Below are 14,681 nucleotides of genomic sequence, written 5' to 3'. Positions count from 1 at the left end.
TAGAACTGGCAGTGTATGTGTAGACTAGACTAGACTCAGAATTACTAAACTTACTAGACTAGAATTACTAAACATCCAATATTCGCAAGACTCCCAATTTTCTGCCGCCAAACAAGTGTCACAATTCAAACCGCTAGCCACTGAATATTTAATATCGTCTTGTCTCAATTTTTGCTTCTGTAATATACCCCCAGTGGAACATCTGACATAACCAGCTTTTCACCCAACACAGCACAGCGCACTCGATCCACTTATGTCGGTTTTCCTTTCTATCACTACCTAACAATTCCAAAAGGCGTTTAATTTTTCATAGCATTTTCCTCGGATCGAATTTTCGCTCCAACCACCCAGTTGACGACTAGTTGGGGTGGAAATCGCGAATCGGAGACTACCCCACTGGCATCGGTGTTGTGTCGTAAAACGGTTCTAACTTCTGATGCGACAAAACGACACCGACGCATAGTCTAGACGAATAAATTCCCGTCGATAGACGATCATAAATCGGAAGGGTTTGCAAACGAAACAATTAGCTACACTACAGAAAACTTTTTCATTCAAACTTTATGCTTCTGAATTTAAATTAACTAACAACTAGCAAACAACATCCAAAAAGATTATCTGTTTCCGCCCGGGATCGAACCGGGGGCCTTCCGCGTGTTAGGCGGATGTGATAACCACTACACCACGGAAACAGCGCTGACAGAGAGTGCACCAAAAGCGAACAAAATCGAATCGTTTCGCTTTTGAAAATTTCAACGCAAGTTGCACCACACAGCCCTGCCAATAAATCAGCTGCTGTGAGGCCATGCCGGTTCGCTATTAGAGAGACGGAGTATGACCGACCAGCAGCCAAAACATGTTGTCATGTTTTTCTTTCGGTTTTTGCTTTACGTCTTGGTTTGCTTTGGCTGCTGTGAGAAAAAGTATTCGGCAGGGTGGGGTGAGGTCTAAATAGAGTGCACCAGCGTGCAGCAACAGACCGAGAGCAAAGTCGGTGTGTATACACATGAGAAGGGGCGGAGGTCTCTGAATCGAAACACTGTAAGTGGATATTTTTAGATTTGATTTCGCTATTTCGAATAGGTACTGAAGCATGACGTCACGAATGAACCGAGTTGTCGAGGAATAAACTTTTTCGATAGTTCAGAATTACAGAAAAATATCCGTGTTCGTTATACATATGGGATTGTACTTGGAAGAAAGCTTAAAAATAAGGGTTATTAAATTCATATTGATGTAAAAATTACGATTACGTTCATTGTATTTTTGTAAATAATACCGCAAGCAACAATAATTTTCATGAAATAGCTTTCACCGCCTGTGGTTTATATCATATCTGAGTACTTGTCAAGAATTTAGAAAGCGTTTTAGACAAGAAATTATGAGTTCCGTTCACGTATTTTCCTATTTTCTCACCCCAAAATTTACCAGAGGTGGTGGGCGAATAAAATCGGGATATTACCGATTACCGATATTACATCCGAGCAAAACACTTGTCATAAATGGTCAAATCAAATCATACAAGACTTATTTCGACCAAATTGCGTTAATCGTTTTATGGAGTGACAATGATCTCCATGTAGAACAAACATTTTCGTCAATCAGAATAGAGACACCAAGGACAATGTAATATGCGGCTGCTAATATACACTAATAGTGCCAAAGTCCTAGTGTATAGTTTTAAGGGGCCGTGTTGTAAATTATAAAATGGATTAAATTAATGATAAAGCGTTATTCGACGATTATTTATTATTAAAAGACGTTTGACATTTTCAAAGCGAAGTCGCAAGAATTCTGATATGCACACTTAAAATTTTCCACCGATCTTGGCAAATCTCGGTTAAAGTTCATTAGCTGGAATATCGGCTGAATGGACGTATGCTTACGGCGGCTCCTTTGAGTGCCGCAGTAAACAAATTGCTTCTTCAGCTGAGATATCAGCAAAAAGGCACGAACCGAGCGCTCGGCTGTGTGGATCTCGGCAAAAGAATCAAAAAATGCCGAGATGAACTAAGTGTGTGCAACATAAAGCTGAAAATGCAACATGAATTTTTTTAAACTTTTATTGTGTTAATTTAAATTTCTTTGATTAGTACTATATATATTATTAGTACTAGTACTAGTACATGAGCCAATACGTAAAAAAATACGACAGACTATAGTGGGCTGCATACCGGACTGAACAGATATAATCCAGTGTTGATGACCATTATATGTCGACTTACGAAAGAATTGAAAGCAGAAATTTAATTTAAAGTTCTGTCGAAGCAAATAATAACACTGTAAGCAACACTGGACTGGAAATTTAAAAAAATAGTACGTGTTTCCGCCCGGGATCGAACCGGGGGCCTTCCGCGTGTTAGGCGGATGTGATAACCACTACACCACGGAAACCACATATAAGTGTCTGGCGTTGGTTCGTAGTACATCAGACGTTTGTCCTTCGAACAGCAATATTGTAAAAATGTTATGAACATACCAATCCCTTACATATAATCTATAAGAAAAATGTGCCCGCTCTAATTTATGGACGTTTGTTTCACATTATACTGTACATCAACATGCATCGCAATATAGAGGCGTTGCCTTTGGATATTACGTACAGGTAATCGAAGATTTATCGTCAATTGCCACCGCAGGAGATTTCAATTCAACGCAACTATTGCGAAACATTCATCAACTGGCGGTGGCGATGGTGCGGCAATGATACATTTTCTGAATTGTTTTAAAAGATGCTTGTTATTTCGCCCCCTGAGCCATGCAGCGGTGCAGCTGACGGCGGGTGACTCAGTTTCCCACCAGTAAGCGCTGAGTGCGGTTGCGGTGGTGCTGTGTATTCGAGGAGGTATGAAGCGAAATAGCACCTGCAATTGCAAGCACTTTTTCTCCAATCCCTTTATGCTGTCGCGGTGCGGGCAAAGGGATGACTCAGATCACTGCACACTGTCGAGAACAGTAGTAGGTGAGAAGGCATTCCTGCGATCCGGCGCAGAGATAAAAACGACGAAAACAAATTCCTACCTTCTACGCGAGCACAAGATTAAACAACTCAGCACAAAATGGATCTTTGTGCTGGTCGGAACGGTGCCTAACCATGCAGTGGAATCTAAGCGGAGACGTACTGTGAGTGCTATGAAATCCGTACCAGAACGCTGGAAGTTTGCACTAGTCATTCCTTTCATATTTTGCAGTAGTGTGAATTATTGGGGACCTCACGTAATTATCTGTGAGGACGAGTCATTGCTGATTGACTCGACAGGGTCACAATTAATAATGTCTTACAATAAGGCGATTGGCGTAAATCACACAAATCACACAAATTGAGATAATGTTTCTTTGAACAACATCTTCTTCTTCAATGGCTCTTCATTCCAACTGTAGCTTGGCCTGCTTTTCAACTTAGTATTCTATTAGTGTTTCCTCAGTTATTAATTGAAAGCTATTCTATGCCCGCCATTGCTTGCGTAAATATCTTGTGTGGCAAGTACAAAGGAAACACTATGCTCAGGGTGTCCAGAATGTTTCCCACCCGAAAACATCCTAGTCAGGACCGGGAATCGAACTCGCCATCTCCGGATTGGCAATCCTACGCCGTTGCTCGCAAGGCTACTGGGGACCCCAGAGACTTTGAACGACATACAATCCGCCAAATCCGCGACTTTCTAAATTAAATCCAAAAGATATTATTTTGGGATTCCAAAAGGAATCCTTTCGGAATGTCTAAGGCAGTGCATTTTGAATTCTGAAGGGGCACCTTTGGAAGACATTCCTTTTTGGATTTCAAAGAGATTCCAAAAATAATCCTTTTGGGATTACGAAGAGACAACTTTAGAGACAATGTTGAAAAATCTGTTAGTATTCTGAAGGAAATTCTTTAAAGATTCCGAAGAATCACTGGTGGAACCAGAGTTCTGGTATTAGTGAGGCACCAGCAATTTTGGCGTTGATTAATTGGTAATTTGGCGTCAGCAATAAGAGGAGGGGTCAAACAGTTAAGCGATTATGAAGTTAAAACTGTCAGGTAGTTTCAAATATTACCAAATTTAAATTGTAATATATTTCCTTGAAATTATTTAGAAAGATATAGGGGAACAGACGGCTTTGGCAGGTTTTGTTCTATTATTGGCAGGGGGGTTTTTGTCGACCGAATTTTATGAAATTTGGCCACAATATTCTTTGATATGCAAAGAATGTTTGGGCCAAATTTGAGCATAATCAGTCATAAAAAACCCCTGCCAATAATAGAACAAAACCTGCCAAAGCCGTCATTACCCCTATGAAGAGTCTTCAGAAATAACTTTTTACTGATTTTTTAAATACTTTTTGTCCTGGACGGTAGTCTAAGCGCGTAAAAAGATGTCTATTGGCCAGTTTTAAATATGGAACATGCCCTTTTTGGTACACAGAATAGAATGCGTTCATGACATGTGGGTATGGTCATCCAAGAATTCTCTGAAGTCTGGCATTAAGGTCTACACACGTAATCAAAGATCTATTGGACAGTTTTAAAAGTGTAACATGCCTTTTGTGGTACACAGAATAAAATGCGTTTTGGCATATGGGTATGGTCATCCAAGAATTCCCTGAAGTCAGGCCTTAAGGTCTACACGCGTAACCAGAGATCTATTGACCAGATTCAAATATGGAACATGCCCTTTGTGGTACACAAAATAGAATGCGTTCATGACATGTAAGTATTGTTATCAAAGAATTCCCTAAAGTCAGGCCTTAAGGTTCACGCGTGACCAGAGATCTGTCGGTTAGATTTAAACATGGAACATTACTTTTGTGGCACATAAGACAGAATGCGTTCATGACATAATGATGACTTAAAATATCTGTTGTGAACTCATTCTATTCTATAATCCACAAAGAGCATTTACCATTTTTCATACGGTTCGAATAATTTTTTGATTATGCAAGTAGACCTGGGTGGTGCGTGGTGGGTGGTGATTTGGTTGTCAAACTGAAGCCAAATTTGTCTATTGTGCCGGAGCCAAACATTGAAGATTGTGGTTATGTTCGTTTTAGATCTTATACTGAATTATTATTATTTATTAAGACTAAGGCCGAAGTGGCCTGTGCGGTATATAAGAGTCTTCTCCATTCGGCTCGGTCCATGGCTACACGTCGCCAACCACGCAGTCTACGGAGGGTCCGCAAGTCATCTTCCATCTGATCGATCCACCTTGCCCGCTGCGAATCTCGCTATCTTGTGCCCGTCGGATCGTTGTCGAGAACCATTTTACCGGATTGTTGTCCGACATTCTGGCTACGTGCCCGGCCCACCGCAGTCGTCCGATTTTCGCGGTGTGAACGATGGATGGTTCTCCCAACAGCTGATGCAACTCGTGGTTCATTCGCCTCCTCCACGTACCGTTGCATCTGCACCCCACCATAGATGGTACGCAACACTTTCCTTCCGAAAACTCCAAGTGCGCGTTGGTCCTCCACGAGCATTGTCCAAGTCTCGTGTCCGTAGAGGACTACCGGTCTAATGAGCGTTTTGTAGATTGTCAGTTTAGTACGGCGGCGAACTCTATTCGATCGGAGCGTCTTGCGGAGTCCAAAGTAAGTACGATTTCCAGCCACTATACGTCTCCGAATTTTTCTGCTGGTATCATTTTCGGCAGTCACCAGTGAGCCTAAATACACAAATTCTTCTACCACCTCGAATTCGTCACCACCAATGCAAACTCGCGGTGGGTGGCTCACATTGTCTTCTCTTGAGCCTCTTCCTATCATGTACTTTGTCTTCGACGTGTTGATGACTAGTCCGATCCGCTTGGCTTCCCTCTTCAGTCTGATGTAGGCTTCCTCCATCTTCTCAAAGTTACGTGCCATAATATCTGTGTCGTCGGCGAAGTCAAATAACTGGACGGACTTATTGAAAATTGTAGCACTCGTGTTAATCCCTGCTCTTCGCATTACCCCTTCAAAAGTGATGTTAAACAGCAGACACGAAAGACCATCACCTTGCCGTAACCCTCTGCGGGTTTCGAAGGGACTCGAGAATGCACCTGAAACTCGAACTACGCACATCACCCGATCCATCGTCGCTTTGATCAACCGTGTCAGTTTATCCGGAAATCCGTGTTCGTGCATTAGCTGCCATAGCTGGTCCCGATCGATTGTATCATATGTGGCTTTGAAGTCGATGAATAGATGATGTGTTGGCACGTTGTATTCGCGGCATTTCTGCAGTACTTGGCGAATATCGAACACCTGGTCCGTGGTGCAGCGTTTGCCCATAAAACCCGCTTGGTACTGCCCCACGAACTCCCTTGCACTTGGTGCTACCTTGTAGGCGGCGTTCAGAAATGTGATTCGGCGGTAGTTGCTACAATCCAGCTTATCGCCCTTTTTGTAGATGGGACACACGGCACCTTCCATCCACTCCTGCGGCAAAACTTCCTCCTCCCAAATCTTGGTAATGACCCAGTGCCTCAGTGCCTCACCACCGTGTTTAAATAGCTCTCCTGGTAGTTGGTCAACCCCAGAGGGTTTGTTGTTCTTCAGCCGGCCAATCTCCTCCTGGATTTCCTGGATATCCGAAGCCGGTAGAATTATGTCCTGCGTGCGTTCTCCCAGGTCCATCACCATACCGCCATCTTCGTCTGCCACATCACCATTCAGGTGTTCTTCGTAGTGCTGCCGCCACCTTTGGATCACCTCACGCTCGCTCGTAAGAAGGTTCCCGGTTATGTCCTTACACATATCAGGCTGTGGCACGTGGCCCTTACGTGAACGGTTTAACATCTCATAGAATTTTCGTGTGTTGTTAGCGCGGTACAGTTGCTCCGTCTCTTCACGGTCTCGATCTTCCTGCTGGCGCTTTTTCTTCCGGAAAATCGAGTTTTGTCTGTTCCGCGCCTTTTTATATCGTGCCTCGTTCGCCCTCGTGCGGTGTTGCAGCAATCTCGCCCATGCTGCAATCTTCTCTTCTACCAACTGCTCACATTCGCCGTCATACCAGTCGTTTCTCTCATCCGTGGGCACCGTGCCAAATGCAGCGGTTGCGGTGCTACCAATAGCGGATCTAATATCTCTCCAGCCAACTTCAAGAGACGCTGCGCCTAGCAGCTTTTCCGTTGGGAGTGCCACTTCAAGCTGCTGCGCGTATTCTTGAACTAGTCTAGCGTCTTGTAGCCGCCCAATGTTAAGCCGCGGCGTCCGACTTCGACGCGTGTTGTACACCGTCGAGAGTTTTGAGCGCAGGCATACTTCAACGAGGTAGTGGTCGGATTCAATATTCGCACTGCGGTAAGTGCGGACGTTCGTGATGTCGGAGAAGAATTTACCACTATAAGAACGTGGTCGATTTGGTTTTCCGTTTCTTGGTTAGGTGATCTCCATGTGGCCTTGTGGATATTTTTGCGGGGAAAGAAGGTGCTTCGGACTACCATTCCGCGGGAGACTGCGAAGTTTATGCATCGTTGGCCATTGTCATTCGATACGGTGTGCAGAATATCCGGTCCGATGACCAGTCTATACATTTCCTCCCTTCCTACCTGTGCGTTCCTGTCACCGATGACGATTTTGACGTCCCGCAGTGGGCATCCATCGTATGTCTGCTCCAGCTGTGCGTAGAACGCTTCTTTCTCGTCGTCGGGTCTCCCTTCGTGTGGGCAGTGCACGTTGATGATGCTATAGTTGAAGAAACGGCCTTTAATCCTCAGCTTGCACAACCTTGCGTTGATTGGCTGCCACCCAATCACACGATGGCGCATCTTACCCAGCACTATGAAGCCGGTTCCCAGCTCGTTGGTGGTGCCACAGCTTTGGTAGAAGGTAGCCGCTCGATGCCCGCTTTTCCACACTTTCTGTCCTGTCCAGCAAATCTCCTGCAGCGCCACGACGTCGAAGTTGCAGGGATCCCGACTAGATAGCATAACAAAATTGAACACAATTTTAACATATTGTGATATTTATAACTGATTTTGATACAATTTTGTTCTTAGTAACCATTATCTTTCTTTTTTATCTTTCAAATGTTGTAACAGGATTTTATCATAATATGATTTGAAAAATGATTAACATCGAATTGCCCAACCGTAGGCAATTAAAATAGATGTAGCAAAGTCTCCCAGTCATAGATATCACAACGCTGATATAATTTGAAAAGGTTGTCTTATTTGTAATGTTGTTAAATTCATGTTCTCGAAAAATATTCTTGTTCAGACAAAAACAAAAAAATTATGATTGTTGATCACAATCTGGAGACCTATCACGACCTGTAAAAAGTCCAACTGCACGGAAACAATATATTTTGTATCTGATTCTGTTATAAATTTCTAACAAAATATGTTATTTTTATGATAAAATTGTAACAAAATTAGATAGTTTTTTGTTTCCAGTAGTGTAGTTTTTGATAGAAATTTAGATATTTTAACAACATCCTGCACCATGTTTCTAACAAATTTTGTTATAAAAATTTAGTATAACATAATAACATAGGATGATATAATTTTGATATGACCTTCTAGTCGGGATGTAATTCATCGTAGATCATCCTGTCGCAACCTGCGAAACCTAGCGACTTGTAGTTCCATGTCCCAAGCTTCCAATCGTGATCCTTTATTCGTCGCCTAGGTCTTTGCCGATTATATCGAGTCGCATTATCTCTTATATTGTTCGTAATTATTGGTTTTCCAGGCGGCTTATTGGGCCTGCGCAAACCATCTGTCTCGTCGGAGGGCCGTCGTGTCAGGGCTGTTTAGCGTCCCACCTAATACCAGGACTTGGGCTTATGCGCTTTGAGCGGCACACGGTCGCTTTGGTGGGGCCTACTTACTTAGTGCCTACTTAGGCCTACCCTAGACTGGAACTTTGCTTGCTTTTCAACTTAATATTATTTTCTCAGTTATTAATTGAAAGCTTTTTTATGCCCGGCATTTGCATGAGTATGTATCTTTTGTAGCAAGTACATTCATTGGATACATTATGCCCAGAGTGTCGAGAAAGTTAGCAATCCTACACTTTTGCTCTCCGGATTAGCAATCCTACACTTTTGCTCGCAAGGCTAGATCCCCCAAAAATATACTTAAATACAAATACTTAATATATAAAATACAAATACTTAATATATTAAATACAAATACTTAATATATTAGCTCCAAACAGTGATGGTGCCCCTCAGAGTTCTATCATCCTAGGAGCGATTGGCTAATTCTAGGAATAAAAGCATCATTGATAAACAAATAATTGAAAGTCGAGTGTTTTGGTTTGGAGGTACGTACTAGTTTCAATAGATATTTCTGTGCTTTTAGTATTTCAACTGCGCCACGCTCTTGACTTAATGATATCCAAGGCTAATGCATTTCAATTTGGCTCACACAAAATAGTACCCGACACGATATTTCCATAGCACCATCGAAACAAAAACAGCCGTCTGATTTGATTACAATCACGTGTCGGGCCCAACTTTCCCAGCTGCATTTCAATTACCGCCAACCGACACAGTGAGGTGAGTGAGCGACATGCAATATGCAATCAATGCAGTGTCAGTGCCGAACACACCAAACTCGAACCTAACGGTTTATTATTGGAGCTAATCGGTGAGGGACACGGATGCATGCGCGTTCCAGTCGATGAGGCACGGTGGCGTCTCGAGAATAAAATAATTTTTACTCCTCACCTGCCCTCAGATATACGTCGCCACATTGGAGAAGTCGTCTTGTTTAGTCGCTGTTTTTAGTCATCGATACTGCGAACGACGAAATTGAGCGGTGAGTTTCGATCGCCGCCGTACCCTCCAGCCATCACGACGACGACGACGGACGGTCGTGTGGACTGAACGCGCTTCCTGCACAAATGAAGTTGTTTTCGTCGCGACGACTATCATCGGAAGAAAGCCTCCGGGTGATGAAAAATCAGAACACAGCTGGTTCTGTTTAGTCTTAGTCATGTGTTGTGGGAAGAGAAATAGAACTTTTCACTAGTTTGGTAGCATCATCATCATCATCGCTGTCGAGAACGACATGTTATTTTCGTACTTACAAGCTAGTGTAGCAAAGTGCGGCCGTGGATCGCCTTTGATGATTTGTTTTGTTTAGAAATAAATGAGAAATTATATTTTGAATTGCAAAGCATTGCCATCAGATTGGAATCCGCCTCCAGTGAGGTGTTGGGTGCGCCGAGCTGTTGCTGTTGTGGAAAATATTTACTTCGATCTGCAGAGCGTTAAACCACAGCTAAGTAAACAACTCGAAAACGCGGCTTTAACTTAACATGTAGGCCTACCTATACTGACTGAGTCTGGAAAATAGGAAATCCTATTGGCTCGTTATGCTCAATATGGTTACTGGTTAGTGGTGACATAGACGGGGTCATTTTCCGAACCAAATCCCTTCGGACTGACATTCATCCGGTCGTTGGCTGCTTGACACTGGATTAGTACAATGGGCAGAACCTTCGGTGTAGGGCACGATGTCTTTTGCAACATTTTAAATACCTACATACTGCACTAGTGAGTGGGTTGGTTCAAGCGCTTCAGCGTAAACATTCCGCTGTCACAGTTTAGTATCTGTGGATAAATGCACACAAGACCCTGCTCTTCTAAAGTATGTACAACTAAGGCACAGCAAAGACGGCAAGAGTCAGACAAATTATGGGCGATAATCCAGCGACGGCGTATTGTGGTTTGTATTTGTTTAATTTTTGATCCTATTCGACGCATTTGTTGGCTTCGTGGTAGGTGATCACGATCTCAAAAATGTGCTGACTATCGGTAATAGGTATATGACATTATGGATCTTGTAGTCATTTTGTGTGGCATATAAGCAAATGAGGAATAGAGAATTTAATGAACAATTTAAGCCAGCGACGTGCTTTAAGAATCAAGAAAAATCACTCTAATAAAGGTATAAAAAGAAAAAAATAAGTTTTATCAGTTTGCAACTATTTTGGAACAAAAACAAATTGGAACCTAACTTTCTTCCAGTTTTCTTTCTTCATTGGGACAAGATGTTTTTGAGTCGAGTTACCATTTCTGTTTTCGTATATCGACTAAACATTTGATTTTACATTTATGGCTGGGGAGGTCCAATCCGTAAGTTTCCTAGTTCAGACCGAGAATCCATCCCACCTATATTCACCATAGTCTGGTAGTCACGGATTTAACCGCTAAGCTTAAAAACCCAACTTGTTCAATTAGTGTAGATTAAATCAATGGGAATAATAATCTTCTTCACAAATCTTACATCTATCTTCTTACAAATAGCATATTTTAATCACCTCATAATATTTTAGTGCAAAATATTTATATTGTCGTCTGATCTTTTATCTCTTATATCAATCATGTCCAGATCTCATTTTGCTATCAAATCAAGATTTGTTATTATTGAACTATTTTCGTCTAGTAGTGGTAGTGATCGCCGTCGACAACACCAGTGGAACTCGAAATCTTTTCGCATTTGCCAGATTCGCAAATCAAGTCCCATCAAGATTCACACTGTTCAGTGATTGCTGTAAGTATGATTGGAAATAGATCGGTCCTTTTCAGGACCACCATTTAACACAAGGAAGATTGAGCATTTTCTTCGAATTGTAGGTAATTACTAATCACTTTGCGACGGCAGAAAGATGCCGTCGGTGGCAGAATCACGAACGCTCGTCGGGAGAGACGCTGCAAAAATTTATTACCATAGATGGCGTCAGTAGCAGTGAAGAGATTTTTTTTGTTGCAGTGAGTAATTCGGAAGGAAAATTATTGAAAACAAATTAGTTTTTTTAGAATCACCTCCCTTTAGAAGAGAAGGTTGAGCCGAGTCGAATTTGCTCTAAAGTGCAATTCATAATCGCTTGACGGCGGCAGACAGATACCGTCGGCAATAAAACAACCTGCGTGCGTCGGAGGAAGACACTTAAAAATATATAGGGGGAGATCCCCCAGTGGCGGACACACAAGCCATTTAACGAAAATCTTACGAACTATACGGATTATGTTAACTGGTATACCATATACACAAAATGTGATCATTGATGAATCATACAAACTATACATGAGCATTTGAACACGTTTTGCGACAATGTATTTTAATGATGAATTTTGGTGGAAAATTTCATCTTTCAGAAAAGCGTACCCTAGTACCGGACACTTTTGCATCATGTTCAAATATAGCGAAGTTGCTATTATATGAGTAGAGACATCATTTAGAATAGCAATATTTTTCACTTGCTTTGAGTTGTGGATATTAAAATGTGTTAATAGAGCTTATTCGACTCTCCAGCTAAATTTCTTACATCCTACTCCGAATTCTCACCTTTTATCAATGCCATCTTAAAATTTTTGTTCTACTTATTTCTGTAGCTTCCTGATACTTTAGTAAGAAGAAGCAATTAAATTGAAGTAAGTTTAACAAAACAGGTTCACAAATGACTATTTGCTTACATAAGAATCTCACTGTCCGGACAGCTGGGGGACAGCTGCCGGATAGACGAAATTGATTTTGCACCGCAACTACATAACATATCTAACAAATCATAATCGTTATTCAAAATATGGCTGATATTGACCATCTCTACATGATTAGAATGCTTCCGATCAAATTTGATCTTGTTGAATCAAACCTTCTAAAGTAAGGTAAAACAAGAAAATTTTGACCATTTTTTTTTCAATCCCAAATTTTGAACAAAGCTTTCAACCTAAAGATCAATTTTTTCCTACAGGTAAAGAACTTTGAAATAGCTATCCTTTGCACTACATTAGATGGTGGAAGTATCGTTTTGAGAAATCTCGCTTAACTTTTCAAAAGGTCCTAAGTAACATTTTTTTCATGAATTAATTTGAATAGCGCAATCAACAGAACAGCATGAAAGCTATTGATTGCAGTATTCAAATGAATTCATGAAAAAATGTTCTAAATCCTTTGAAAAGTTAAGCGAGAAATGTCCGGTGTTGGGAGGTCTCTGGCGCTGGGGGATCTCCCCCTACGTTTGGATGGTGTTGGCGTCAGTAGCAGTCAAATGAAATATTTTTTCAGCATTCTGATTTTGCTCATGTTGCTGTTAGTGATTGGAAAGGCGAATTATTGAAAATGAATCGGTTCTTTCCAGAATCACCATTTCATAGAAGAGAAGTTTGAGCTGAAAAAAAAATACAACTACAAAGTACAAATCATAATCACATAACGACGGCAGAAATTCGCTAACAAAATAACAAGCGGTCGCCGAAGGGATACGCTGAAAAAATTACTCGCGTTTCAGCGGTAAATCATCGAGTGACTGACGTTGGCGTTAGTGAAATTTCCCCTAATGATTCTGAATTTGGTTTTGCTGCTGTTAGTGAATGGAAAAGCAAAAAAAATAAAATAAATTGGCGCTTTTTTGAGCCACCATTTTATACACATATATTTTATACAGAAAGGTGACATATATTTTTTTAACAGAAAGGTGATCCGTCAATATTTTTTCCTAATGATTCTGAATTTGGTTTTGCTGCTGTTAGTGAATGGAAAAGCAAAAAAAATAAAATAAATTGGTGCTTTTTAGAGCCACCATTTTATACACATATATTTTATACAGAAAGGTGACATATATTTTTTTAACAGAAAGGTGATCCGTCAATATTGTTTTTCAAAGGGCAAGCCATAACCGCCTGATGGCTGCAATTCATTCGTAATGATGATATCGGTAACGGTTGCAGCAGTTTACTATCAGCGTTTCGGTGATAATTAAGATTAGCAGAGGGCCATATGAGAGAACAAGCATTGTTGAAATCGCTTCTGCCTAATGTCTACCCATGAACGGCTTCGATAGTGACGTGGTGATCACTGTACCAAGACAGGCAAAATAACAGCGATTTCAACCTGCTAATGCTCTGTTCGGCAAGCGTAAACAGTTCTATTGATTCGTGGCATATTTTCAGAGATTCATACTTTCATCTACTCCCTTTCGCTTTGAGTAGTATAATTATAACCGAAAGCCAATAAATTAATTTCGATAAAGTCACGTGGTGATCAAAGCATTCCTAATTATAGAATCCAATTGGCGAAAAATTGATGAATTACAGTTCGAATAAGATTCAATTTGGGCGAAGTATGAGTTTGCGAGAGTTATGCGTGAAGAGATTTAGCGCGCTCTTGTATGCATCTCTGAAAATATGCCACGAATCAATAGAACTGTTTACGCTATATATAATGATAATTATCACCGAAAAAAAGCCAATAAATTAATTTTGATAAAGTTCCAAAAAGTCTGTCTACAAAATTTGTATACATAAGTACACATACATACAGACAACAACTCAGTCCGTCGAGCTGAGTCGATCGGTATATAATATGTTGGGTCTCCGGACCCTCTACTAAAAGTTCGTTTATGGAGTGATGTTATAGCCTTTCGGTACAACGTTGTTGTACGAGAAAGACAAAAAAGTGAATCGATGCCTATTTGTTTGACAATATTCCAAAAAGTTTGGATCAACATAGATTAATAGTTGAAAAAGTTGTCAAATTCAAAATATTTTTGACGTAGGACTATGTCTGTCTTTTCTATAATGGGGTACACTTACACTTTACGATTGCGAAAATCGGGGACCGTCACGAAAATATGATAGACTTTAAACTTTAATATCTCAGCCGTTTCTCGATGGATTTTTAATTTTTTGGGCCATTCGACCAAGTATGATTCAACTCTTTTTTGTATTTATATGAAAATACTAATTTTCAACTACTTATTATCGA

The 14,681-nt window shown here is 41.0% G+C and overlaps 1 protein-coding gene and 2 non-coding genes across 14 annotated transcripts in view; all 3 read right to left on the bottom strand.

The window, feature by feature from the left end:
* Positions 1–14,681, bottom strand: part of LOC134209556 (serine/threonine-protein kinase mig-15) — a 269,786-nt gene that overhangs the window by 108,988 nt on the left and 146,117 nt on the right. The gene's annotated exons all lie outside the window — the stretch shown is intronic.
* Positions 620–692, bottom strand: Trnav-aac (transfer RNA valine (anticodon AAC)). The gene has a single exon. It is a non-coding gene; the product is annotated as a tRNA-Val (tRNA).
* On the bottom strand, positions 2,322–2,394 carry Trnav-aac (transfer RNA valine (anticodon AAC)). The gene has a single exon. It is a non-coding gene; the product is annotated as a tRNA-Val (tRNA).

The sequence above is a fragment of the Armigeres subalbatus genome, chromosome 2 (assembly GCF_024139115.2).
Source record: "Armigeres subalbatus isolate Guangzhou_Male chromosome 2, GZ_Asu_2, whole genome shotgun sequence".
Classification (NCBI taxonomy): domain Eukaryota; kingdom Metazoa; phylum Arthropoda; class Insecta; order Diptera; family Culicidae; genus Armigeres; species Armigeres subalbatus.
The sequence above is the reverse complement of the archived record's forward strand: the minus strand, read 5'-3'. Positions and strand labels throughout refer to the sequence as shown.